General features: G+C 37.6%; 1 protein-coding gene across 2 annotated transcripts in view; it reads left to right on the forward strand.

Annotated features, from left to right (window-relative positions):
* Positions 1-5,872: 5,872 nt before the first annotated feature.
* The window catches only part of ATP7A (ATPase copper transporting alpha), a 178,562-nt gene continuing 158,510 nt past the window's right edge, over positions 5,873-25,924 (forward strand). For both annotated transcript variants that reach the window (XM_059678592.1, XM_059678593.1), the window contains exon 1: positions 5,873-6,078. The gene's annotated coding sequence lies outside the window, so the exon portion shown is untranslated. The remainder of the gene's footprint in view (positions 6,079-25,924) is intronic.

Below are 25,924 nucleotides of genomic sequence, written 5' to 3' on the forward strand. Positions count from 1 at the left end.
CAGTGGTTCTCAACCTTGGCTGCACATTAGAATCACCTGGGAATCTTTTTAAAATCCTGATTTCTGGGCCTCATCCTCCAGAAATTCTGTTTCTTTGTTACTAATGTTGTGGCCCCACCCCATAACAAAGAAACAGAATTTCCGGAGGATGAGGCCCAGAAATCAGGATTCTAAAAAGATTCCCAGGTGATTCTAATGTGCAGCCAAGGTTGAGAACCACTGTGTCTACTAGAACAGTGCTCTTCTGGCAATATGCCCTGTTTTCTCATTAATTGTACCAAGGCCAGTAATTTCATGGTTTGGGTAGGGGAAAAATGTGAATGTCATTGTAAAATAATTGGGTTGCAAAATTAGTAATTATATAGTAGTGCCATTATTTGATAAAATTTGAATGAACACTGTATATCCTATTTAGAATGAATATTAAAAAGGACTGAAATATTCAAGTGGTTGTAACCCTGAGACATGATTAAGCAAAATAAACCTATTGTTAAGGAAATTTCAACCTTCCATTAGATTGTATTTTATTAGTCAATTGGCACTATTAATTTCTAATGATGAGGTAATTTTTAGTGATTTGTCAGGTAAGTGGTAATTGTCAGCTATTTTGATAGGCACAGAGAAATATGGATGACATTTTAAAATGTCTATTTGTGCCCTAACCGGTTTGACTCAGTGGATAGAGCGTCGGCCTGCGGACTCAAGTGTCCCAGGTTCGATTCCGGTCAAGGGCATGTACCTTGGTTGCGGGCACATCCCCAGTAGGGAGTGTGCAGGAGGCAGCTGATCGATGTTTCTCTCTCATTGATGTTTCTAACTCTCTATCTCTCTCCCTTCCTCTCTGTGAAAAATCAATATAATATATAAAATAAAATAAAATAAAATAAAATGTCTATTTGTCCATTTGCCAACATATATATTGCTTTGTGTGTTAAAACCTGGAGGAGGTAGTTGGCATCAATGAACAAACTTAAAGCTTAATTTGGTAATTTATCTTGTTCTGATGAGTATTCTAAAACAACCAGAAATGAAGCAATAGTTTAAGTCTAAATTATTTTATGCTATCACAATATTCTGACCTTGCAGCTTAGCTAGACTACTCAAATTTTACCCTTTCACAAATGTACTCAACTTATCCCATAAAGCATTACTTTGAAATTTTAAATAATACTATAGTGGGAAGGTTGTCAAATTTGTCTCCCTATCTAAATCTATATGCCTTAGGATACAAAATTAATATTCAGAAATCATTTGCATTTTTATACACCAATAATGAAATATCAGAAAGAGAAACTAAGAAAACAATGTCATTTACAATTGCATAAAAAATAAGAAACTTAGAAATAAATTTGCCCTAACTCGTTTGGCTCAGTGGATAGAGCGTCAGCCTGCAGACTCAAGGGTCCCAGGTTTGATTCTTGTCAAGGGCATGTACCTTGGTTGCGGGCACATCCCCAGTAGGGAGTGTGCAGGAGGCAGCTGATGGATGTTTCTAGCTTTCTATCCCTCTCCCTTCCTCTCTGTAAAAAATCAATAAAATATATTAAAAAAAGAAATAAATTTAACCGAGGAAAATTATAAGATACTGAAGAAAGAAATTAAAGAAGGTACAAATAAGTGGAAGCATATACCATGGTCATAGATAGGAAGAATTAATATTAAAATTTCCACACTACCCAAAGCAATTGATAGAGTTAATACAATTCTATTAAAATACCAATGGCATATTTCACAAATCTGGAACAAATAATCCAGAAATTTATGTAGAAGCACAAAAGACTCCAAATAGCCTTAGCAATCTTGAGAAAGAAGAACAAAGTTAGAGGTATCATTCTACCTTATATCAAACTATACTACAAGGCCATAGTAATCAAAATAGCATAGTACTGACATAAAAACAAACATAAATAAATGGAACAGAATAGAGAGCCCAGAAATAAAACCATGGCTACAATTAGTATTTTTTATTTTTTAAAAATATATTTTATTGATTTTTACAGAGAAGAAGGGTGAGGGATAGAGAGTTAGAAACATCAATGAGAGAGAAACATCAATCAGCTGCCTCCTGCACACCCCCTACTGGGGATGTGCCTGCAACCAAGGTACATGCCCTTGACCGGAATCAAACCTGGGACCCTTCAGTTCGCAGGCTGATGCTCTATCCACTGAGCCAAACCGGTTAGGGCTGCAGCATTATTTATAATAGCCAAGATATGGAAGCAAACCAAGTGTCCATCAATAGTTGAGTGGATAAAGAAGATGTGGTACACACTTTAATAGCTGGTAACTCACTTAATTTTGAAAACGAACTGTATGTTAATAAACAGTAACTTTATAATCATTCAAAGTGTGTATACATTTTTGGGACACTTTTTATACAATCGAATACTACTTGGCTGAAAAAAAGGGCTCTTACCTTTTGAGATAGCATAGATGGACCAAGAGGGTATGCCAAGTGAAATAAGTCAAACAGACAAAGACAAATACTTTGGATTCTAATGAGTAAAATAAAGAAAATAGAAACATACTCATAGATACAGAGAACAGACTTGTCAGAGGGAAGAGGAGTTTGGGGGCTGGGTGAAAATGGTGAAGGGATTAAGCAGTACAAATTGGTAGTTACAGAAGAGTCACAGAGATGTAGATTACAACATGGGGAATATAGTCAGTAGTGTCATGATAACTATGTATAGGGCTAGGCGGGTGCTTGGGGCAGTGGGGGACCACTCTGTGAGTGCATAATTCTCTAACCAATTTGCTGTACATCTGAAGTTGGTACAGAAAAATATTGCCCTAGCTGGTTTGGCCCAGTGGATAGAACATCGACCTATGGACTGAAGGGTCCTGGTTTCGATTCCAGTCAAGGGCACATGCCTGAGTTTCGGGCTCAGTCCCCAGTAGGGGGCGTGTAGGAGGCAGCCAATCAATGATTCTTTCTCATTGTTGATGTTTCCCTCTCTCCCTCTCCCTTCCTCTATGAAATTAATAAAAATATATTTAAAAAAGAAAAATATTGAATGTTAACTGTTTGAAAAACAAAAAATACACAAAAATATGTGTGTCTGAAGAATTTAGGTGATTTACTTTAGAATCATTGCCAATTTTTATTTATTTACTAAAAAAATTTAAGTGTAAAAAAAATTTAAGTGTAGTGGTAAGATATATTGGGGGAAAGGGAAATAATACACGGTCGGGCGTGTAGAGGGTAGGGAGGCTCCAGCAACAACTGCCTAGAAGCATTGCCAATCTTTAAATGTTATTGAAGAGCTATCAAGTATTTTTTTCAATTAGGGTGAACGCCATGAATCCCATTCTTTTTTAAAATATATATTTTATGGATTTTTTACAGAGAGGAAGGGAGAGGGATAGAGAGTTAGAAACATCAATGAGAGAGAAACATCGATCAGCTGCCTCCTGCACACCCCACAACCAAGGTACATGCCCTTGACCAGAATCGAACCTGGGACCCTTCAGTCCACAGGCCGACGCTCTATCTACTGAGCCAAACCGGTTAGGGCATGAATCCTATTCTTAATTTCACCCTAAAACATTATTTTAAGGGGTGTGTTGTGTTCTTTTAAATTATTATTTAGAACTAGGTACTATGGTAGTTGTAGAAGCATAGATGTTGAATTTTCACCTTTGTGACTATTTTATTGGAGATATTAATCCCACTTTGTAAGCATTTTGGGGGTACCTACTAACTGTTCAACTCCAGACAACCTGATTACTTCCTTAAAACATAAAACATTCCCTTCTGTTTGTAAAGCTCATTTAATTAATACGGTAATCATAAAAAAGTTGTAATAAGGTTGTGCATTACAAGGAAGATTCAGGTTGATGCATTTAGAGACATGATGTTTTATTATTTTTCCTTTTTGCATTGATTTTTGATTAAGGAAGAGAGAGGGAGAGAAAGAGGGAGAGATTGTCTCCTGTAGGCACAGGGACAGGGGATGGAACAAGAAACTTGGGTATGTGTCCTAATGGGGAATCAAACCTGCCACCTTTGGATGTACAGAATGATGCTCCAATCCACTGAGCAACACCAGTCAGGGCAAGGGATGAGGTGTTTTAGAATGAGTGAATGTCTTGGTGGCTGAGTATATACATGGTAGAGGATCTTGCAGTTTATAATGATAAACTTGATATAAAAAGTAGAGAGCTAGTAGATTTCATATTCTTCTGATAAAGGTTATCAGAAGGTAAACTTGGTTTTCTGCCTTTGAGCAAACTTCTTTGAAAACTCAACACAGTGTTAATATTGTAGTTAAAAACTAGCGTGCGAATAAATGGAAGCTCTCTTAAAAGCCATCGTAATTTCATGTGATGTAGTTTTAAGATTTTAAAATTGGAGGTGAATATGTATCTTAATAGTTAGGTTGTGCACAATGGCAAGTACAACTTCCTGTCCCAGAAGGTAATGAGATCTGAAGCTATTTTTATTTATTTATGTGGATTAGTGTTGAGGGGGAAGGAATAATTCCTTCTGAAATACTTAGTTGCAGGCCTATAATTTAGATCTGTGGGCATCTTTAAGTGTTGTCTGTCAAGACTTAATAGGAATTTGACAACAGGTAAGATGGAAAATATTTTATTTAATATTTATATATGTTTATTGTGTGTCAGACACGTTTATAAGCCTTTTTGCAAATATTAATTTAATATTTATAGTTTATGTACTATTTTGTGTTCTGCAACATTATCAGACTTGATACTTTTTTTATGGGAACTGGTTTCAAATGGTTCCAGTGGAAAATATAAGTAATCCTGTGATTAGTTTCCCTCGACATCTTATGACAAATATTTAATTAAACAAAGTATCAAAAGACCATATCTCTATTTTAAATTAGTGAGATGGAGCCTCACCCTCTTACTGTTACTATTCATAGTTTTAAAAATCCTGGGATTTTGCTGCTAATTTTTAAAAAGTTAAATTGCAAAATGAATAAAAATTAATTTTTCTCAAATGATTCTGTACCACTTACTTGCATTGTATGCATCTCATTTCTATGTGAAACTTACGGTGGTATATACTGTAATATTTTTACATCCTTGGAATCCTCTAGGTTTTTATTTATTTATTTTTCTAAATATTTTTATTGATTTCAGAGAGGAAGGGAGAGGGAGAGAGAGAGAGAAACATCCATGATGAGAGAGAATCATTGATTGGCTGCCCCCTGCACGCTCCACGCTGGGGTAGGAGTCCATAGCCAGGGTATGTGCCCTGACCAGGAATCCAACCTGACCTCCTGGTTCATAGGTCATCGCTCAACCACTGAGGGGGAGTGGGGAGGGGGCTTTAGGTTTTTAAATGCTGGACAAATTAAAGAATAAATGTGGAAGTGATTCAGAGATTGGAATGATCATGTGAAGGTAGTCTGAGGTGAGATCCCTGTCCTAACTCCAACACACAAAGATTACGAATTTAAAAGCATGAATTTATATATATATAAAACTTATGAATTAAAAGATGTTGGAAATCATTTTTCAGTGGAGAGATGAGAGCAAATTTATGGTTCTAGCATTTATATCTGGAGTTAGGCTACACAATCCAACAGACGTGCGTTAATTTCATGTTCGGAAAGGCTAAACTATTGGGAAGATAATTTACAAGGAGCTCTATTACTTCTTGGCTGGCGGTTAGGAAACTACTGGTGACAGAAAATTGGGTGGGTTTTTGTTTTGTTTTGGTTTTGGTGAAGGAGGAAAGAGGCGCTGTGCAGCGCCTATAAAACTTCCCGAGGCCGCTTGCCAGCCAGGGGGCAGCAGGAAACCAGAAAGCTTGATTGTAGCCCTGAGTTCCCTCTCACGTGACGTGTCCCTCTCCCAGCCTCGCCCGCCCTGCTTCCGGCCTGGGCATCACCCGGAAGTGGGGGGAGGACTGTGGGAGGGGTAGAGGCGGCTGGCGGGTAGCAGGGGGTGAAGGAAGAGAAGCCACAGAGGCACGAGTTGCTGCAGCCGCCCCCGCCGCTGCTATGACTTCTCCCGCGGTGTGAGATTGGAGCCTCCGCGCGTGGATTTGTCGCTGTCACGGGCTACGTAGCTCCCGAGGTTTAACCATAGGACAAAAACCAGGTAAGTTTTATATCGGCCTCCCGTCGTCCCCTTCTACTGGAGGGGTGCTCTCTACTGTCAGTCTGTGCTACTGAGTGTGGCAAGAAGGTCATTTTAACCTGGGGTGGTTTCCAAACTCACTTCTTCACAACTCCCGGTATTTACCACACTCTTGTTTTACTTCCCTTTCCAGGGGAATGAGATGGGGAGATTAGGTCCTGACCTGTGTCAGTTTCTTGTACCCTATTGGGGTAGTGTCCTGATCATCCGTGGCCTATCTTATTACCTAATTAATTTGGAAGGTCTGTGCCCGATATTGGAAGTCACCTAGGCTGATCATGTCATCATCAATGAAATAATATAAAAATTGTTTTGCTTCTTGTGTCCCTCTGGGAGCATAAGCTAAACTCAGGGAGCACTTTTGTTTCCATTCCATTTTGTTCATTCTGCCCCCTCCCCAGTAAAGTTACTCACCATCCTTGTCGCACACTGTGTCATCTTTATTTTTGTCACTTTTTTTTTGTTGTAGAAGGGGTCGTTATCTTAATCACCGACAATATTTATGGGGGTTCACAAATCAATATTTTTCAGCATTTCATCTTTGTCTTAATACAGTTTCTTCATCTACAATAATATGGCTTTGTATTGAGAGTGTGTGCAGAACATTGAATTAGGTGATATTGAGGTGTGGGGGTGGGTGATAGGGTGCACAAACAAGAAATAGGCCAGAGTTGTTGGCCTAAGAGTTTGCACTCAAGTAGTTGAGTTTAGTTATGAAGATTTTGGATTCTAGCAGGCTCAGTGATGAATTATTAGGCTGCTTTTCTAATCCTTTTTAAAGGATATTTTGAACTGAGATTTTTAAAAATGTATTTTTAATTAAATTTATTGGGATGACATTGGTTAAGATATTTTTTATCTCTTAAACTTTCTTATGTTTACAGTCATGACATGAGAGGGTTTTTTTTTTTTTTATACTGGAGGGTCTCACAGTGTAGTAGGAAAGACTAATACACCCTTTTAATCTCAGTAACGTATATTAGAAACAGAAAGTGTTATGAGAGTACAGGGAAAGGAGCATTTGAACTAGGCCTTGAAGAATGGATAGAATTTAGCTTTGTAGTAGAGGGCAGGCCAGGTAGAAAAAATAATGTGAGCAACAGCTTGGGGGGCTAGGAAGATGCAGGACATCCAACAACACACTGTATGTTAACATCCCAATTTCTAACACAGCCACATCTTCTAAGATTTTCTGGTTAAAAGAAAAAAATATATAATACAAAACTGGTAAACTTACAACCATATCCAACTACCCTGCAGCCAATAAAAAGGTTTATACAAGATGGTGGAGTAGAATGTCAACTGTAAATGAAAAATAAAAACAAATAGAAATCACCCACAATTCCATCACTTCATAATATATCCACTGTTTTTTCTTCTGTATTGGTGAGATTCTTTACTCCTGCTAACATTAAACATTTAATCCATAAAAAGTTTATATAGAGAAAAAAATACATGTAATGTCAAAAACAGTGTTAACGTAGTATGATATTTATTTCTGACATAAACTCAAATCTAAAAGAAAAAAGTGAAGCTTGCTATAGGTACTTTAATTTTGAGTGTTGTGTCTAAAATATAATTTGGAATCATTTTCCAAATTGCTGGGAATGAATAACAACATTGTCTAAAGCCAGAAGCTGTCCCAGGTTTTCCCCACGGAATTTCTGCATTTCTTTTTCTCCTTCAAACTGATTTCTCTACTGGTCTTAACCTGATAGAATCTATTATTTTCCAACCATAGTCTTACAAAGGACTAGATTTGTGGCCTCTTGGTAGAGTTAGCTTAAACAATAATCCCGCCAGAGAATAGGTTAACATCTCTGGTCTGTAGTGCAGAAGGTTGTTTTTCTTTTAAAAGTACATGCAAAAGCAGTAAAATGTGTTTGAAAATGAGAGCAAGAGAGTGAGCAAAAATAACCCCGACTAACAGACTACAACCTTTATTTCTCTAAGGGCTCTAAGGCAATAGATTCCTTTTTAGAAACCCTTGTTATAACTAAAGTTTGGCAGTCTACACACACTTGGAAATCTTTAATCAATACTTTAGACATCCCAGTGAGTGAAAATAATCTTCATTTGCCACTTGGTAAAATAAATTTTGAGAAGAGATTTTTCTGACATGATGAGAATAATGTTTGGGAGTTTTGCCTCAAAATTCCCTTTATTCATCTTTGTTAAAGGGCAGTAGAGCATTTAAAGGTTTCGCAGAGTTTGGTTTTTAAATAGTGATCTTTCTTAGGACATAAATTAAGATGGGAACAGGGAGCGGGGAGGCAGACAATAGTCAGGTCTTTTCATTTCAATTTACCACCCCAGGAATCCCGTTTTTAACTTATAAAGTTGTCTTCAGGTTGATTTAATGTGATATAACTTACTTGCTGTAATAGTATGGCAGGAAATGTATCACAAGACTTTTGGAAAGTATTTCATTAAAGTGAAAGAGTAGGATGTATCTGGTTTCATAAATATGTTCCTAGTTTCTCCAGCACTGTTAGAAAATGTAAGTGATTTCCTCATCCTTATGGGCTCAAATGTGTGGTATATTGGTACGTTACATCAGTTTTCACAGATACTTCTTTCCTTGAAGGAAACGACGATAAAATATCCCCATTTTGAGCCAATTATTGTGCTTTGTCCCATGTTTTCTGCCCACATTTAGAATTATACAGCTGTGTCTTAAGGATTTAATTTTTTACCTATTTTCACTTTATAATTCTCTAGTGTAGAATTCCAGTTTTCCTGACCTATAATCAAAAGTACATTTTAACAATTTACTGATTGAAGTAAATGGGATATTTCACATCTTGGGCAAATTGTTTTAGCCTGGCCATTTACCTTAGTTGATTTTGTTGGTAAAAATGATTGTTTTGTTTTAATTGATGCTGATCCTGCTTATGTATTTGATGTCCCCAACCAAAGCAGATCGGGAAGGAATAATATTAGAATTACTTCCCTCCCCTGCCCCCACCTGTATGATTCCTGGAATTGTGAAGAAACTGGTTTCTGCCCTCTTGAGTGTTCACCTGAAGCACACTACCTGCCACTCACGAGAGGAGAGCACTAAGAGGGCTTCTGTTAAGACATGAAAAACTGTCAACAGAGATATAAGAACAGGGAGAAAGAATTTCACAGTGGTATTCTAAAAAAGATTCTCAGGGCTATTTAGGATAAATTTGTAGTTGACCTACACTGTCATGAGGATAATGAAGAGTTGATCCTTGAGCTAACAAAAACAGAGAGCTTCGTTGTTAAAGCATTCCCAGTGTAATATCCTTTGGTAATCCTTGCACTTAAAATGGCAGGAAAAAAAAGATTTCTAATTTTTTTTTGTGATGCTAAAATTATTTGCTCTAAGAATTCTTATTTAATGAGTATACTATCAATTTAATAAAATAAAGTACCATATATTGATTATTGATAACTATATTAATTATATTATTAAAACACTAATATTAATATTAAATTATTTCTATACAACTATTTTCATTTTGATCAAGAAATGTTTTCTCTTATTTTACTATACCATTTTACTGTTAATTATTAATATAATTTTTAGTTCAGATTTATAGCCACAATATCTTGGTATTAATTTCTAATCACAACAGTAAGTTCATTTTTATGTATTAGCAATCAGATTGGTGTCATATATCTTCAAGTATTGTCTATCTAAAGCAGTGTTTTATCTTGTTCATCTTTTTCTAGCTAGGTGATAACAGGATAAACCTTTGTAGTCTTCAGATAGTTTTTAAGTCTTAAATTCATTGTATGATGATGGATAAAGGAATAATTTATTTAGTATAGTATGTTATTTGACCTTGAGTGTCAGGGTACGATTGGGATTGTTCACTGTATTATTACAAATATAACTCACAAATTCCTGTTAATTAACTTCAGGGCAAGTGATAAGTCATTGGATCCTGAATCTTTCACTCTTTAAAAAAATGTTTTATTAGAGAGAGAGGAAGAGAGAGGGATATATAGAAACATCAATGATGAGAGAGAATCATTGATTGACTGCCTCCTGCATGCTCCCTACCAGGGATGGAGCCTGCAATCTGGGCATGTGCCCTGACCAGGAATGGAACTGTGACCTCCTGGTTCATGGGTCAATGCTCAACCGCTGAGCCACACCTACTAGACTTTCACTCTTTTTTTTTTTTGCATTTAAATGAAAAATTCCAGAATTGTTCCTCTGTCTGATGTGAAAAAATAAATCCCGTACTTTGTCTGTTATTTGCACTTTGGCAAGAGTTGACATATTTTTTCATAGGGCAAAAATTTTAAAGTGATATTCAGCTTTATTAAATCCTGAAATACATGCAAATATATGAAAGTATATGTGCATATATATATATTTCTATAAGTGAAAACTGAGATCAAAGTGAATATATAGCTCCATGTATTTTTTAAAATTTATTTTATTGAGAGGAAGGGAGAGGGATAGAGAGTTAGAAACATCGATGAGAAACATCGATCAATTGCCTCCCGCACACCCCCCACAGGGGATATGCCTGCAACCAAGGTACATGCCCTTGACCAGAATCGAACCTGGGACCCCTCAGTCCGCAGGCTGACGCTCTATCCACTGAGCCAAACCAGTTAGGGCAGCTCCATGTATTTTTAAAAAATTTTACCTTTATTGTTGAAATGGGGGGAGGAAAGGGGGGTGTCAAAATTTTAATCCTAGACCTAGTAAGTGGTTAAACTGAGATTAGTTAATCAATCTGGCTTAAGAACCTATACTCTTACCTAACAAAAATGAACTGTATTTTTAAAAAATATGTTTTTTATTGATTTTTAGATAGAGAGGAAGGGAGAGGGAGAGAAACATTGATGAGAAACATTATCAATTAGCTGCCTCCTGCAAGCCCCCTGTTGGGGATTGAGCCCACAACTGGGAATGTGCCCTGACTGGGAATGGAACCAGCAACTTCCTGGTGCATGGGTCAATGCTCAACCACTGAGCCACACTGGCTGGGCTCAACTGTGTTTTTTTTAAATCCTCACCTAAGGATATTTTTTCCATTGCTTTTCAGAAAGAGTGGAAGGGAGGGAGAGAAGGAGAGAAGCAGAGAGAGAGAGAAACATAGATCTGAGAGAGACACATTGACTGGTTGCCCCCTACATGTGCCCTTACCAGGGGTAGGGAGAGAACGCACAACCCAGATACCTGCCCTTGACTGGGAATTGAACCTGCAACCCTTTTGTGTACAGGGTGATGCTCTAACCATTTAGAAACACCAGCCAGGGCTGAACTATATTTTTTAAAGAACATACACATTTGAACAAAATTAGGTCCTAAGAATTAAGTACATTGTTTGTCCTACAGAGAGAAATGCCCAAGCAAAATCTCAGACATCTCTCATAGCAATATGTTTACTGATACATCTCCTAGGCGCAAAGGAAACTAAGGAGAAAATAAACAAATGGGACTACATCAAAATAAAAAGTTCTGCACATCAAAAGAAACCATCAACAAATGAAAAGGGAGCTCATTGTATGGGAGAACATATTTGGCAATGATACATCTGATAAAGGGTTAATATCCAAACTATATAAGGAACTCATACAACTTAACAAATGGAAGAAAAACAATGGGCAAAGGACCTAAATAGACACTTCTCCAAATTGGACATACAGATGGCCAAGAGACATATGAAAAAATGCTCAAAGTCACTGATCATCAGAGAGATGCAAATTAAAATGACAATGAGGTATCACCTCACACCTGTCAGAATGGCTACCATCAACATATCAACAAATGAGCCCTATCTGGTTTGGCTCAATGGATAAAGTGTCGGCCTGTGGACTGAAGGGTCCCGGGTTCTATTCTGGTCAAGGGCACATGCTCGGGTTGTGGGCTCGATCCCCAGTAGGGGGTGTGCAGGAGGCAACCAATCAATGATTCTCATCATTGATATTTCAGTCTCTCCCTCTCCTTTCCTTTCTCTGAAATCAATAAAAAATAACAAAAAACCCACAAATGAACAAATGATAAGGGCTGGCGAGAATACGATGCGTAGAAAAGTGAACCCTAGTACACTGCTGATGGGAATGCAGAGTGGTGCAGCTATTATGGAAAACAGTATGGAGTCCTCAAAAAATTAAATATGGAACTGTCATTTGACCCAGTGATCCCACTTCTAGGAATATATCCTAAGAAACCCAAAACACCAATCAGAAAGAATATATGCACCTCTATGTTGATAGCAGCCCAATTTACAATAGCTAAGATCTGGAAACAACCAAGTGCCCATCAGTAGATGAGTGGATAAAAAAGTTATGGTACATTTACATTATGGAATACTATGCAGAAGTAAAAAAGAAGGATCTCTTACCCTTTGAGAGAGCATAGAAGGACCTGGAGATTATTATGCTAAGTGAAATAAGCCAGTAAGAGAAAGACAAATATCATATGACCTCACTTATATGTGGAATTTAATGAACAAAATAAACTGACAAAATAGAGCCAGAGACATGGAAGCATGCAGCAGACTGATGATTCTTAGAGGGAAGAGGGGGGCCAGGAAGGGATCAGCCAAAGAACTTGTATACATATATGCATAACCCATGGATACAGATAATAGGGTGGTGAAGACCTGGGGCAGAGGGGAGGGGCGGGCTACAAAGTCTCAAGGGGGGGCGGGAGGGGACATATGTAATACTTTCAACAATAAAGATTTTTTAAAAAGAGAGAAATGCCCAGCTTGGCCAGTGTGGGTCGGTGGTTGAGCATCGACCTGTGAACCAGGAAGTCTGGGTTCGATTCCCAGTGGGGCCATGCCTGGGTTGTGGGCTTGATCTCCAGTGTTGGGCATGCAGGAGGCAGCTGATCAGTGATTCTCTCTCATCATTGATGTTTCTCTCTTTTTCTCCCTTCCTCTCTGAAAACAATACAAATATACTAAAAAATATATTTAAAAAAAAAGAGATATAAATGCCCATTTATCTTTTTTGAAAGTATGAATGAACAAATTTATTTGATGATTAAAAGTTTGCCGAAACCGGTTTGGCTCAGTGGATAGAGCGTCGGCTTGCGGACTGAAAGGTCCCAGGTTCGATTCCGGTCAAGGGCATGTACCTGGGTTGTGGGCACATCCCCAGTGGGGAGTGTGCAGGAGGCAGCTGATCGATGTTTCTCTCTCATCGATGTTTCTAACTCTCTATCTCTCTCCCTTCCTCTCTGTAAAAAATCAATAAAATATATTAAAAAAAAAAAAGTTAAAGTATTGCCTGGTGGTGTGGTTCAGTGGTTGAGCATCAACCCATGAACCAAAAGGTCGCTGGTTCGATTCCAGCTCAGAGCACATGCCCAGGTTGCAGACTCGATCCTTAGTAGGGGGAGTGCAGAAGGCAGCCTATCGATGTTTCTCTCTCTCTCTCTCTCTCTCTCTCTCTCTCTCTCTAAAATCAATAAAAACATATTTTAATAAAATTAAAGTATTGGCAGCTCAAAATTATCTTGGTAGTGTCAAACTAAATTCAAAAGTAAGGATCCATACTTTTGTTTTTATTTAATTAACTTATTTAAATATATGCTAAAATATCCAATGTTTAAAATGATGTTAGTCTTATATTATTTGTATTCTCAGAGTCTCCCAGGAAATGGTTTGTGTGTGTTTATCATCTTTACAGGAAGCACATCTTTGAACTTGGTTAGACTTTGATATATATTATATGTTTTTCATTTAAACTGTACTATGAGATCATGCAGTAAAAGTGATAAGCATAAATTGGAACATTGCAGTTATATTTTCTGGACTATTGGCTATTATTCTCCTGATAACGTCAAAACATCTTAACTTTACTACTGTACTGTGATGTGCTGTTTTGGAGAGGCACTATAACAGGATTAAAGAATGTGGTCTGTGGCACCAGACTGCCTGGATTGGAATTCCACCCAGCTCCTCTGCTTACTTGTATGACCCTAGACAGCTTTCTTACCTTTTTTTTTTGCCTAAGTTCCTCAAAATTTGGGGGCAATAACAGTACCTGACTCTTAGGATTGTCAGTGAATTAATACATATAAGCCCTAAAAGCAGTGCTTGGCAGGCAATTTACACACAAAGTAGTTACTATTATTCTTTTCATACATTATTTACTGGAAATGTAGTTTTAACAATCTGCATAATAAAATTTTAAATTATAGTTTTGCTGTTCTATAAATTTAGTAGATTACCAGAGCAATATACTAATCAATTAGTACCTGCAAACAATATTTCATTTCTACATTACACCATAGAAAATGGAAAACTCACATTGGGAGGGCACCGGTAGCCTACAGTACACCTACAGCATGTGCACATGGTATCTCAAAATTCATTATGACAGCTAGCAAGTCATATGATCCTGATGTACTCATTCTACTTCTTCACCAATCTGCTTGTAGAATTAGTGAGCCAGACTCTGGGGTTGTTTATCTTCCTTTTGTTAAGTTGTATGAGTTCCCTGTATATTTTGGAAATAAAACCCTTATCGGAAATAACATTGGCAAATATGTTCTCCCATGCAGTGCGCTTTCTTGTTGTGCAAACTAAATTTTTATATTGAATTATATCAGCACTCCAATTAATAAGTGTTTATTATGTTCTTGTATATATAGTGTTTACGTCAGTCCTATGTGATAAGCAAAGAAGCATAGGCATATGCTCCAGTGTCTAGTCAGAGAAAAAAGTCTAATACCAAACAATTACAGAGAAGTTAAGTACTAACCTATGATGCTTATTCCAAGGGTATTTAGAATTCAAAAAGAAAGTGGGTGCAAGTATTTCATGGAGGAGTTGGGACTTGGGCTCATTTACTCATTCAGCAATTATTTGAGTAGTTACCATGTGAAATATGCTGGGGATATCATAGTGAACACAGCAGATATGACCCTGCTTTTGTGGTGTTTACAGACAAGTAATGTGCTGGGATTTAAATATATGGGTGAGGAGACCAGTCAAAATAAAGTCATAGAAAGAAATGGCAAGCATGGACCATGTGGCAGTGAGGGCACTTGCCTGATTGTAGTAGAGATTTTGTGTTGGAGAGGAGTATTGAAAATAATAGATATGGGCCATCTTTTGAATGATTCGAACAGCTAAAGGGTGTCCCAAAATTCACGCAAGAAGTAATTTTGATAGAAAACACAGGTTTATAATTAAAAGTTGTAAATTTTTTATTGATTCATAAAGTATACAGTATAGGGTTATGTATGGAATAGCATATCGGGTAAATGACCTCCACAGCTTTGCTGGCACATACGCACTCGTTTGTTGAAATTTTCCATGACCGTTTTGCATAAATGTGGCTGAATTTCGATGAGGCTCATTTTCATCTTGATGGCTTGGTTAATCGACAAAATTGTCACATTTGGGGTTCAGAAAATCCACGAGTGATTGTTGAGAAACAAATGCATCCACAACGTGTCACTGTTCGGTGCAGATTTTGGGCTGGAGGCATCATTGGACCATTCTTCTTCGAAAATGCGGCTGCTCAGGCAATAACAAAATAGTGCGTATGTGCCAGCAAAGCCGTGGAGGCTTTACCCGATATGCTATTGCATACATAACCCTATACTGTATACTTTATGAATCAATAAAAAAGTTACAATTTTTAATTATAAACCTGTGTTTTCTATCAAAATTACTTCTTGCGTGAATTTTGGGACACCCTTTATTTAAGTCTGTGGGAAGTGGGGTAGAGCAGTCTTATGGGTCTGAGTGAGCCCTTACCCTATGACCGTGGTTGGCAAACTGTGGCTCGCGAGCTACATGCGGCTCTTTGGCCCCTTGAGTGTGGCTCTTCCTAAGCCTTAGGAGTACCCTAATTAAGTTAATAACAATATGCCTACCTATATAGCTTAAGTTTAAAAAATTTGGCTCTCAAAAGAAATTTCAATTATTGTACTGTTGATATTTGGCTTTGTTGACAAATGAGTTTGCTGACCACTGCCCTATGAGATCTGACCCTATTTCCAGGTACATAGTGTCAGAATTGAATTAAATTGTAGGACACTCAGCTGGTGTCACAGAGAATTGCTTGGTGGGGAAAACCCTTATACATCTAGTGTTAGAAGTGTTTTGAGTGCGATAGTTGTATGAGAGTCAAGGAGAAACATGGGACAGAAGGCTGGGGTTTTCCAATGCAGTCAGTCATCTTTTGAATGTTTTGAACAGTGACTTAACCTGCACTAAACTCCTTTTGATACCCTATTTTGGAGATGTTTAGCAGCATGGGCTTGGAGTCGTACTGTCTCAATTTGATACCATCTCCACTCTAATTTGTTTTCTGAGTTTAGAATTTTGTATTGAGTTTACCTAGTGACACAACTATCCTATATAATAAAAGCCTAATATGTTAAGTGTCCAACCATTCGACCAGTTGCTATGATGCACACTGACCACCAGTGGGCAGACGCTCTGACCTGTAGGTTAGCTTGCTGCTGGGGTCCAGCAGATCGGGACTGGGCGAGACAGGCCAGACACGCCCTGGAGCCCTCCCATGGTCCCTCCCCAGCCCTGATCAGGACTGAGCGAGATGGGCCGGACACACCCTGGAGCTCTCCAAACGGTCCCTCCCTGCCCAGCCGGCCCCGATTGGCCCTAATCGGGACTGGGCAAGACGGACCAGACATGCCCTAGAGCCCTCTTGCGGTCCCTCCACAGCCTGATCATGCACCCGTGGGGTCCCTCGGAGAGCCAGTTTCGGTCCAATCCCCACAGGCCAGGCTGAGGGACCCCACTGGTGCATGAATCCGTGCACCAGGCCTTTAGTATAGGCAATAAAATGATATTTACTCAGAGCTGCTGGGGTCAGTAACCCAAGTTGCACCAGGTAACACTGGAGAACAATGTACACATGAAATGCCAGTGGGAAATCCAAGAAGTTGGGAGAGGTAGAAGGAGGTTAGGCAAGGAAAGAAATACATTCTGTGTTGGTTGGTGGAATGCCATCAGAAATGTCTTCAAGCAAAACAGACTACATTTGACTAAACTTTGTTTTCCGTTGTGTTTCTGTAAGAATAGGAAGAGAAATGTAACTGCATTTATTTGACTTGGCCTTTTGAGGACTAACAGTAGTCATTGTTTCAGGTTCTGTTCTACATTTGAAGCATCTGGTCAGTTTTAGCTTTTATTCTGCATTTGAAGCATTTGGCTAGACCAGTGGTTGCAAACTGCGGCCCCTTGAGTGTGGCTCTTCCATAAAATACCACGTGCGGGCGCACATGTACAGTGTGATTGAAACTTCGTGGCCACACTCAAGGGGCCAAAGAGCCACATGTAGCTTGGGAGCCGCAGTTTGCCGACCATTGGGCTATACCATTTGTGTCCTAGTTTTATGTGGTACCTAAATACAACTTGGTCAGAAGCTTATGTAGTAAGTTGTGTTTGTAATCTGTGTTAATATTCTCTCAACTTGGTTTAAGGCATGAGTGAATTGCCAAATGAATGCCTGTTACAACCTGCCTTATTCTCTCTTGTTACCTTTGGATTTAATGTTAGTATGATCATATACTAAGAAAGTTTACCATTAATATGCTGGCACTTTCTAGGATTTTCCCCCCCACCAGACAAAAAACAAAAAAACAAACAAAAAATCACACAAGACTATCTTTGTCTCCTCCCAACCCTTTATTATGATGAACTCTGACCTTATTATATGGAGGAGCTTCTTTTAATCTTAGTCTTGAGCTCAGGGCAGATATAAGCATTGCAGTCTTTGAGACTTTGTTTCTGGCTGTGCTGCCCACCCCTTCATCCCCATTCCCCTGGGAATGTTAGCTGAGACTTGTGGCAGAAAGGGTGTGTAGCAGAGAAAATACATTATTGGGAACCAGCTTGGAGCTCCATCAGGTGAGGTTTCTAGACCTACTGGTAGATCCTGATTTGCAGGTTGGAGACTCCCACTTTGTTTCATCTAGGACTGATGTCTTACACAACTCCAGGTGGCAGTAGTCACATTATGAGTCTGTAAAAATTATGACACGGAGTTATGCAATATGGCAGCCTTGAAACCTACCTACACCACTTCTATTTTTAGCCCCAATTTTCCCCTTAATACCTACTGCATAGAGAAGTAGCATGGTAGTCCCAAATTCATCACTTGCATTTCACTTCCCACTTTAAGACTCTCCTGTAATCAAGAAATTTAGATCTTTGAGGATTTTACAGAGTTGCATTAATTTTCTTACTCTATATAAATGTACTCATTGGTAAAATGATCATGATTCCTGCCCTATCTCATAGATTGTGATGAGTAGTAGCAAATGAAATAATGTAAATTATAGAATGTTATATAAATATAAGGTAATATTCTTTCTTGATGTGTTGTGTTGTAATGGAAAGAGTACCAATTTTGAATCTGGCATTTGTTTCAATCTGCTGTTAACAAAATATAACTTTGGACAACTTACTTTGTGTTTCTGGGCCTTTGTTTCCTTATCTATAAGGGGAAACTTAAAATGCCACTTCTGTATAACCAGAAACCCAAGAGTTATTTTTTTCTCACCTCATATTACCAATCATCAAATCTGTTAGTTTTGATATTTTTCAAATATTCCCACTTCAGTCTCTCTCTAGTCTCTAATCATTTCCCTTTTGGGCAGTAGTTTTTTTATAGTGGTAAAATATAAATAATATCATAATTATCAGTTTAAGCAATTTAAGTGTACAGTTCATTGGCATTAAGTACATTCACAATGTTGTATAACTATTACCACTATCCTTTTCCAGAACTTTTTCATCATCCCAAGCAGAAACTCTGTACCCGTTAAATAATGGCTTCTCATTTACCCCTTCTCCCACCCCTGGTAACATCTATTCTGCTTTTTGTTTCTGTATTTACCTCCTCTAGGTACCTCTTATAACTGGAATAATTTTTCTTTTTGTCCTGCCTATTTTACTTAGCATAAAATCTTTAGTGTTTATCTAGAAGTATATGCGAGAATTTCATTTCCTTTTATAGCTGAAAAATATTCCATTATTGGACAATAGATTTTTTTAAACTGGTCTTCCTGACTCTAGTCTTGTCCCTTTCAAATTTATCCTCCATAAGATAGCTTTATTTACCTTTTAAATCTCTTTGTCTTTCCCATTCATGTATTCCCAGTCATACCAAAAGCACTCCTTCAAATATGCCATGCTGTTTATTTTAAAATTATTTCTGTTTATTTTTTAAAATATATTTTTATTGATTTCAGAGAGGAAGGGAGAGGGAGAGAGAGATAGAAACATCAATGATATGAGAGAATCATTGATAGGCTGCCTCCTGCATGCCCCCTACTGGGGATTGAGCCTGCAGCCTGGGCATGCACCCTTGACTAGAATCAAACCCAGGACCCTTGAGAGTTCACAGGACGATGCTCTATCCACTGAACCAAATTGGCTAGGGCTGCCATGCTGTTTGATACCTCTGTAATTTTGTTCATGGCCCTTTGTTTGGAGCTTCTTTCTGTTCTTCTGGAGAACTCCTACTCAACCTTCATGACCCAGTTTACTTAATAATAATAGATTGGTTAAATTATGTTGCAGTCATATAATGGACTTCTATTTTGTCTTTTGAAATTATGGCATATATATTAGTGATTAAAAGCACAGACTGTGGACTGGACTTAACTGGGTTCAAATTTCAATTATGTCATTTATTAGCTGTTTGACCTTGGTAAAGTCCCTTACCCCTCTGTATCTCAATGTAATCATCTGTAAAATGGAGATAATAGTGGTATGTATCCCATTGGTTTGTGAGGGTTAAAATTGGTTTGTGAGGGTAAAAAGTATTAGGTGTTATATATTACTATTTACTGAGATAGAAAATGTTTATTATAGCATTGAATAAAAAGAAGTGTTATAAAACAATAGTATATCATATATTAAAAAATCTGTTTATATATATACACACACATATAAAATAACCTGCTAACCTTACACACATGCAAACACATACACACACAAACACACATATATACATTCCTTCCTCAAAATGTTAACATTAGTTATCTCTTGGTGTTGGACTGATTTGTTGTTTATTTTTTAAAAAATAAGTTTTTATTTTTATTTTTGTAAAACATATTTTTATTGATTTCAGAGAGGAAGAGAGAGGGAGAGAGAGATAGAAACATCAATGATGAGAGAGAATTATTGATTAGCTGCCTCCTGCATGCCCCACACTAGGGATTGAGCTCACAATCCGGGCATGTGCCCTGACTGGGAATGGAACCGTGACCTCCTGGTTCATGGGTTGAACACACTGACTGGGCTGTTGTTTCTTTTTATATTTGATTATCTATATTTTCTATGTTTCTCTAGTTGACTTTTTTTCTTATATTTTAAAGGGAAAAGAAGACAATTAAAATACCTCTTCTGTGAATTCTTTGCTCAACTCCCTTCATCCTTTAGGCCACCATAGTATACTATGCAACCCTGAGCCCCTTGAAGGCAGAGCCTATGTCATATTGATTCACGTTTGTATCCCCATTAGAGCCTGGCACAGAATGTAAAAGATACTAGGTCCAGTAATACCACTTCTAGGAATATATCCCAAGAAAACAGAAGCACCAATCAGAAAGGATATATGTACCCTATGTTCATAGCAGCACAATTTACAATAGGCAAGATTTGGAAACAGCCTAAATGCCCAGTAGCAGATGAGTGGATTAGAAAGCTGTGGTACATCTACACAATGGAATACTATGCTGCTATAAAAAAGAAGGAATTCTTACCATTTGCAACAGCAAGGATGGAACTGGAGAGCACTACGCTAAGTGAAATAAGCCAGGCAGTGAAAGAAAAATACCACATGATCTCACTCATTTATGGATAATAAAGAACATTATAACCTAATGAACAAAAAGATAGATACAGAGGCAGAGAAACATCGAACAGACTGTCAAATTATAGCGGGAAGGCTGGGGAGTGTTGGGGTGGGGTAAGAGATCAACCGAAGGACTTGTATGCATGCATATAAGCATAACCAATGGACACAAGACACTGGCGGGGGTGGGGGGGAGGGCATGTGTAGGCGGGGGGTGGGCGGTAGGGGAGGCCGGGGGAAGGTCAATGGGGAAAAAAAAGGAGACATATGTACTACTATTTGTCATACTTTAAACAATAAAATAAAATTTTAAAAAGATACTAGGTTCTTAGCAATATTAGTAAGGTGAAGAGGTGATGGAATTATGTGCCAAGCACTTTACATAGGTTATCTGATATATTCCTCTCAGCAGTCCCATGAGTAAGAGTTGTTTTTTTAGATGAGGAAACTGAGCATTAGAAAGATGAAACAATTTGCTGATGGTCACACAACTAGTAAGTGGCAGAATTCAAACTAAAACAAGTTTAAGTTTGTTTGAATTAATGAATTACCTAATGAATATACCTGCTTTCTTAAATGAAATAATTTTTGAAATACTCCTTTGTAAACAGAAATATGCTCTATGAATGTAAAGATATGTTATTGTTATTTCTATTCTGCTATATCCCCACTCACATCCTTGATCCTGACTAGGCAAACCAGCTTTCCTGCTCCTGTGCACAATATTTCCTCTCTTTGTTCAACTGGAATGCTAGTTCTCCATATATCTTTTGATATTGCCTGGGTTCTACCCACTCTATAGGAACTTGGCTCACAATTATGATACAAAGCTTTTCAGATTAATCCAGCCAGTTCCATCAAACTCACTATTGTGTGTGCATGTTGAGGAAACTCAATTGAAAGTATCTGGCCAGATATAATTTGTTTCACACCAAAGTATGGCAGTATTATCTTTGAGCATACTTATACTCTTCCTAATTTGATCTGTTTGCTTTTCTGTGTGCTATGCCCAACTTTAATTTCCTACATTCATAGACATACCATTTTCAAAAGGAATTTTTGAATTAGTTTTCAGAATTAGTTTTTAGCTAGAAGATATTAATTAGTAAGTTCAGTCTGTCTTACTCATTTATGTATATGTGTGTTCGTGTATGTGAACCCTTCATCAAAAGTAGAGAAAAATAAGGTGGATAAGGCAAGAGAAGATGCACCTTAATAATTTATTAATTTATTTCAAAAACCAAACAGGATATACTATACCAAAATTTAGACTTCAGTTATAGCTTGACTCCCCACAGGTTTTTCAGAATTAAAAAGGTGAACTCCCTTTAGAGCAAACTAACTGAAGGGTACTATCCACTTTGTGAAAACTACATGTCTAAAATGTGGGGGAAATAGCTCCCATGTGTAAAGCGCATTTTTTACTCTACCAGAACCACTTTCTAAAGATTTCAGCCTATTTTAGAGTCTTAGTTTTATGAGAAGACAAAATTCATCCCAGTGATTCCTAAGAAAGCACAGAATCACAGAACCGAGGAATGAATTTTGAAAAAAAAATTTTTTTCCTGAAAATCACAATGAATTTGCACTTTAAATTCCCAAAATAGTGAATGTTGTTGATGGCTCTTTGTCTTGATTTTTGTTCAACAAATGTGCAATTAATTTAAATTAATATTTTCCCAGCAATTCAGTGGATTTGATATAACCATTAGTATTGGGGCTTCTGCTTGTTTGTGATAACAAAGCACTTGAAACTTGTCAGTTAAAAACTCTTAAGTGTGTGGAATGATGTAGGCCTTCCTGAATTCATTCTCATTCATCTGTATAAAAATACCTTGCTAAATAGTTGTCCTAGACAATTTTTTAATTGCTAGTTCCTTTTTATTATTTATTTATTTATTTATTTAAAAAATATTTTTATTGACTTTTTACAGAGAGGAAGGGAGAGAGATAGTCAGAAACATCGATGAGCGAGAAACATTGATCAGCTGCCTCCTGCACATCTCCTACTGGGGATGTGCCCGCAACCAAGACCGGAATCGAACCTGGGACCTTTCAGTCCGCAGGTCGACGCTCTATCCACTGAACCAAACCAGTTTCGGTGCTATTTCCTTTTTAAAAACTGAGCTCACATTTCCAGTACATAATTTTTCATCCTTATTTGCTCTGATAGTGATTCAGCTTTCAACGGGAGAGAATGTTACCAGATTTTCCACCTTTATAAACCCAACTCTATAAAACAGGACTTTAAAGGATATGAGAGGTTGAGTGTGGGTGGGAGTAAAGATCTGGACTATCTTTATGAAATGTTTGCTTACTTCATGCTGAAAATTGCTCTGTGGACCTTGGTTGATAAAAAGAGAAAATTTATGAAAAATACAGATGTTCGGAAAAGTCAAAGTATTCTGAAAAATACATAGGTATATTAAGTTAATTTTTAGGGTTCAGTCACACCCTAAATACTTCAACTATAAAAATTAAGGCAAGATAATTTGTATACCAATGTATTAACTGCCTTTTTTGGGGCAGGATTGACTATATTCTTATCTGGTTGGGGAGATACCTTTGCATAATCAGCAAGATGGGTCACCCAGATATAGTACATATACTGAGTATTAATTACAGTTTGCTCCAACATAAGTCAAATGCTATTGTGTATTTTTTGGTGGTATAAATCTACCTGGTTTCTTTTGGTTTGGCTGATTAAACAGTGTCAATGAAGCCAAAGTTATGGACTTCTGTGGGAAGCACTTCTCCTCTGAAGTCATTAGCTATACTTCTAACTCTGATGCATGATTTTCTGAATGCAATTTATTAATTAAGAGGGAGGCTAGTCCAGAGAAAAGATAGCTCAGCAAACCATCATCAATACCCATGCCTTTGTCCTCTTGATTGGAGGGTCTGTAATATTCAGGCTTTCAAAAACATCATACATATTTTTATTATATCACTTACCAATGAAGGCTGATTTTAGAAACATTTTTTTCTTTAAAAAATATGTTTGTATTTATTTTTGGAGAGAGAGAAAGGGAGAGGGAGAGAGAGAGATAGAAACATCAATGATAAAAGAGAATAATAGATCGGCTGCCTCCTGCATGTCCCCTACTGGGGATGGAGCCTGCAACCTGGGCATGTTCTCTGACTGGGAATTGAATCAGTGACCTCTTGGTGCATGTGTTGACACTCAACCATGAGCAACACTGGCAGGCTGGAAACTTACTCTTTTGGATATCTGGAATGTTCTGCTCATAAAGTGTTACTGTAATTTCAACTCCAGATCCCTTTTTGCTTTTATCTCCAGACTCTTTTGTCCCAAAACTTTATGGTTTCAGAGAACCAAGGAAAGCCCATACATTTGTAAAAAGTAATAGGGCTTATTTTTCATCTCCATAAAGTGATCTCAACAGATGTCTCTAGAGTTACACATGTATAGCTTTGCAATTGAAACTAAATAACTTTGGGGAGTTTAATAAGCTCTTCTATATTGAGTAGAGAAATTTTAAGTGAGCCCCTGAGAATCATATGAAATTGAGCTTTCGGTGAGTTTTTGTGTGATCTATATATAGTACCTTTTATTGATCACTATTGAGAAATGAGGTATTTTACAAAAGTGAATTTTCCAGATAACTAAAGTCTACCCTTTAATTATTTTAAAAAAATATATTTTATTGATTTTATTACAGAAAGGAAGGGAGAGGAATAGTTAGAAACATCGATAAGAGACAAACATCAGCTGCCTCCTGCACACTCCCTACTGGGGATATGCCTGCAACCAAGGTACATGCCATTGACCGGAATCGAACCTGGGACCCTTCAGTCCGCAGGCTGATGCTCTATCCACTGAGCCAAACTAGTTAGGGCTGAAGTCTACCCTTTTAATTTTAGTCACTCAGAGAGCCTAAAGGTGTCCTGGACCTGTCTCTTATCTAATGCATGAATCCTCCCAAAGTATCTTGAAATACATTTACTTTTTCTAAAATAAAAATATATACTTTTTTCTTATTAGAAAACTGGTGGCCCGGTGCACGGATATGTGCACATTGAAAGGAAATTAATTAGAAGAAATATTTTACTATCGCTCTTCACCCTTTCTCTATAATAGAAGTATCAACCAAATCATGATCAACAATGACAGGTGGAAACACATGTGTGCGATTGGCGCCAATGAGAGCTTTATATGTATCGTGCATGCACGAGTCAACTTAGCATTTTATAGATATAGAACAAACTTGCTTAATTAGACCTGCTTTCTGATTTAGCTAAACTTTTTCCAGCCCAGTGAAGCACTCAGCAACACAGCAGTAAATATCAACACGAAGCAGATTATTATTGTAGATCATGCAGGGAGAACAAAGGGTAAAATATTTAACTGTAGCAGTATTTGACTATATTCTGCACAGTGAGAAAACCTGAAGTCATTTTCAAGGTCCACCACTTATTACTTCTTTTCAGTCAGGTCAACTTTCTAAGCTGTCTAACTCTCCGTTTTCCAGCTAAGAAAATAGGATTCCACCGAGTCTCCTATCTACCTACTCCAGGACTTCTATGAGGATCAAATGAGATGAGGCATGGGAAAACGCTTCACAGACATTTGGTTACAGTGTAAAAAGTTTCCACCTGGCTATGAAGCAAGTCGTGTTCCTGGGCTGAAGAAACTGCAAGAAGGCTAGTCGTCGCTAGGGAGAGGAAGCTGGGCATTGCTACGTGATGTCATTAGCCTGACGGGGGGAAGGACACTTAGTATATTAGCTTTTTATATATAGATTAGTAAATGGTCAATGTAAAAAAAAAAGTCCAGGCAATATTTAGATATCTCTCCTTACTGGGCTTTGTTTTATCTTTATAATATTTGCCATTACTTGATTTTATATATTTGTTTGCTTAGTGTCCATCTCCCTCATGAGAATATAAGCCCCATGAAAGTAGGGAATGATCCTGTGTTCTTTATTGATGTATCACCAGCACCTGGAATAATACCTAAAACATAGTGGGATTTTAATAAATATTCGTAAAA

This window comes from Myotis daubentonii, chromosome X (genome assembly GCF_963259705.1).
Source record: "Myotis daubentonii chromosome X, mMyoDau2.1, whole genome shotgun sequence".
In the NCBI taxonomy this organism is placed as follows: domain Eukaryota; kingdom Metazoa; phylum Chordata; class Mammalia; order Chiroptera; family Vespertilionidae; genus Myotis; species Myotis daubentonii.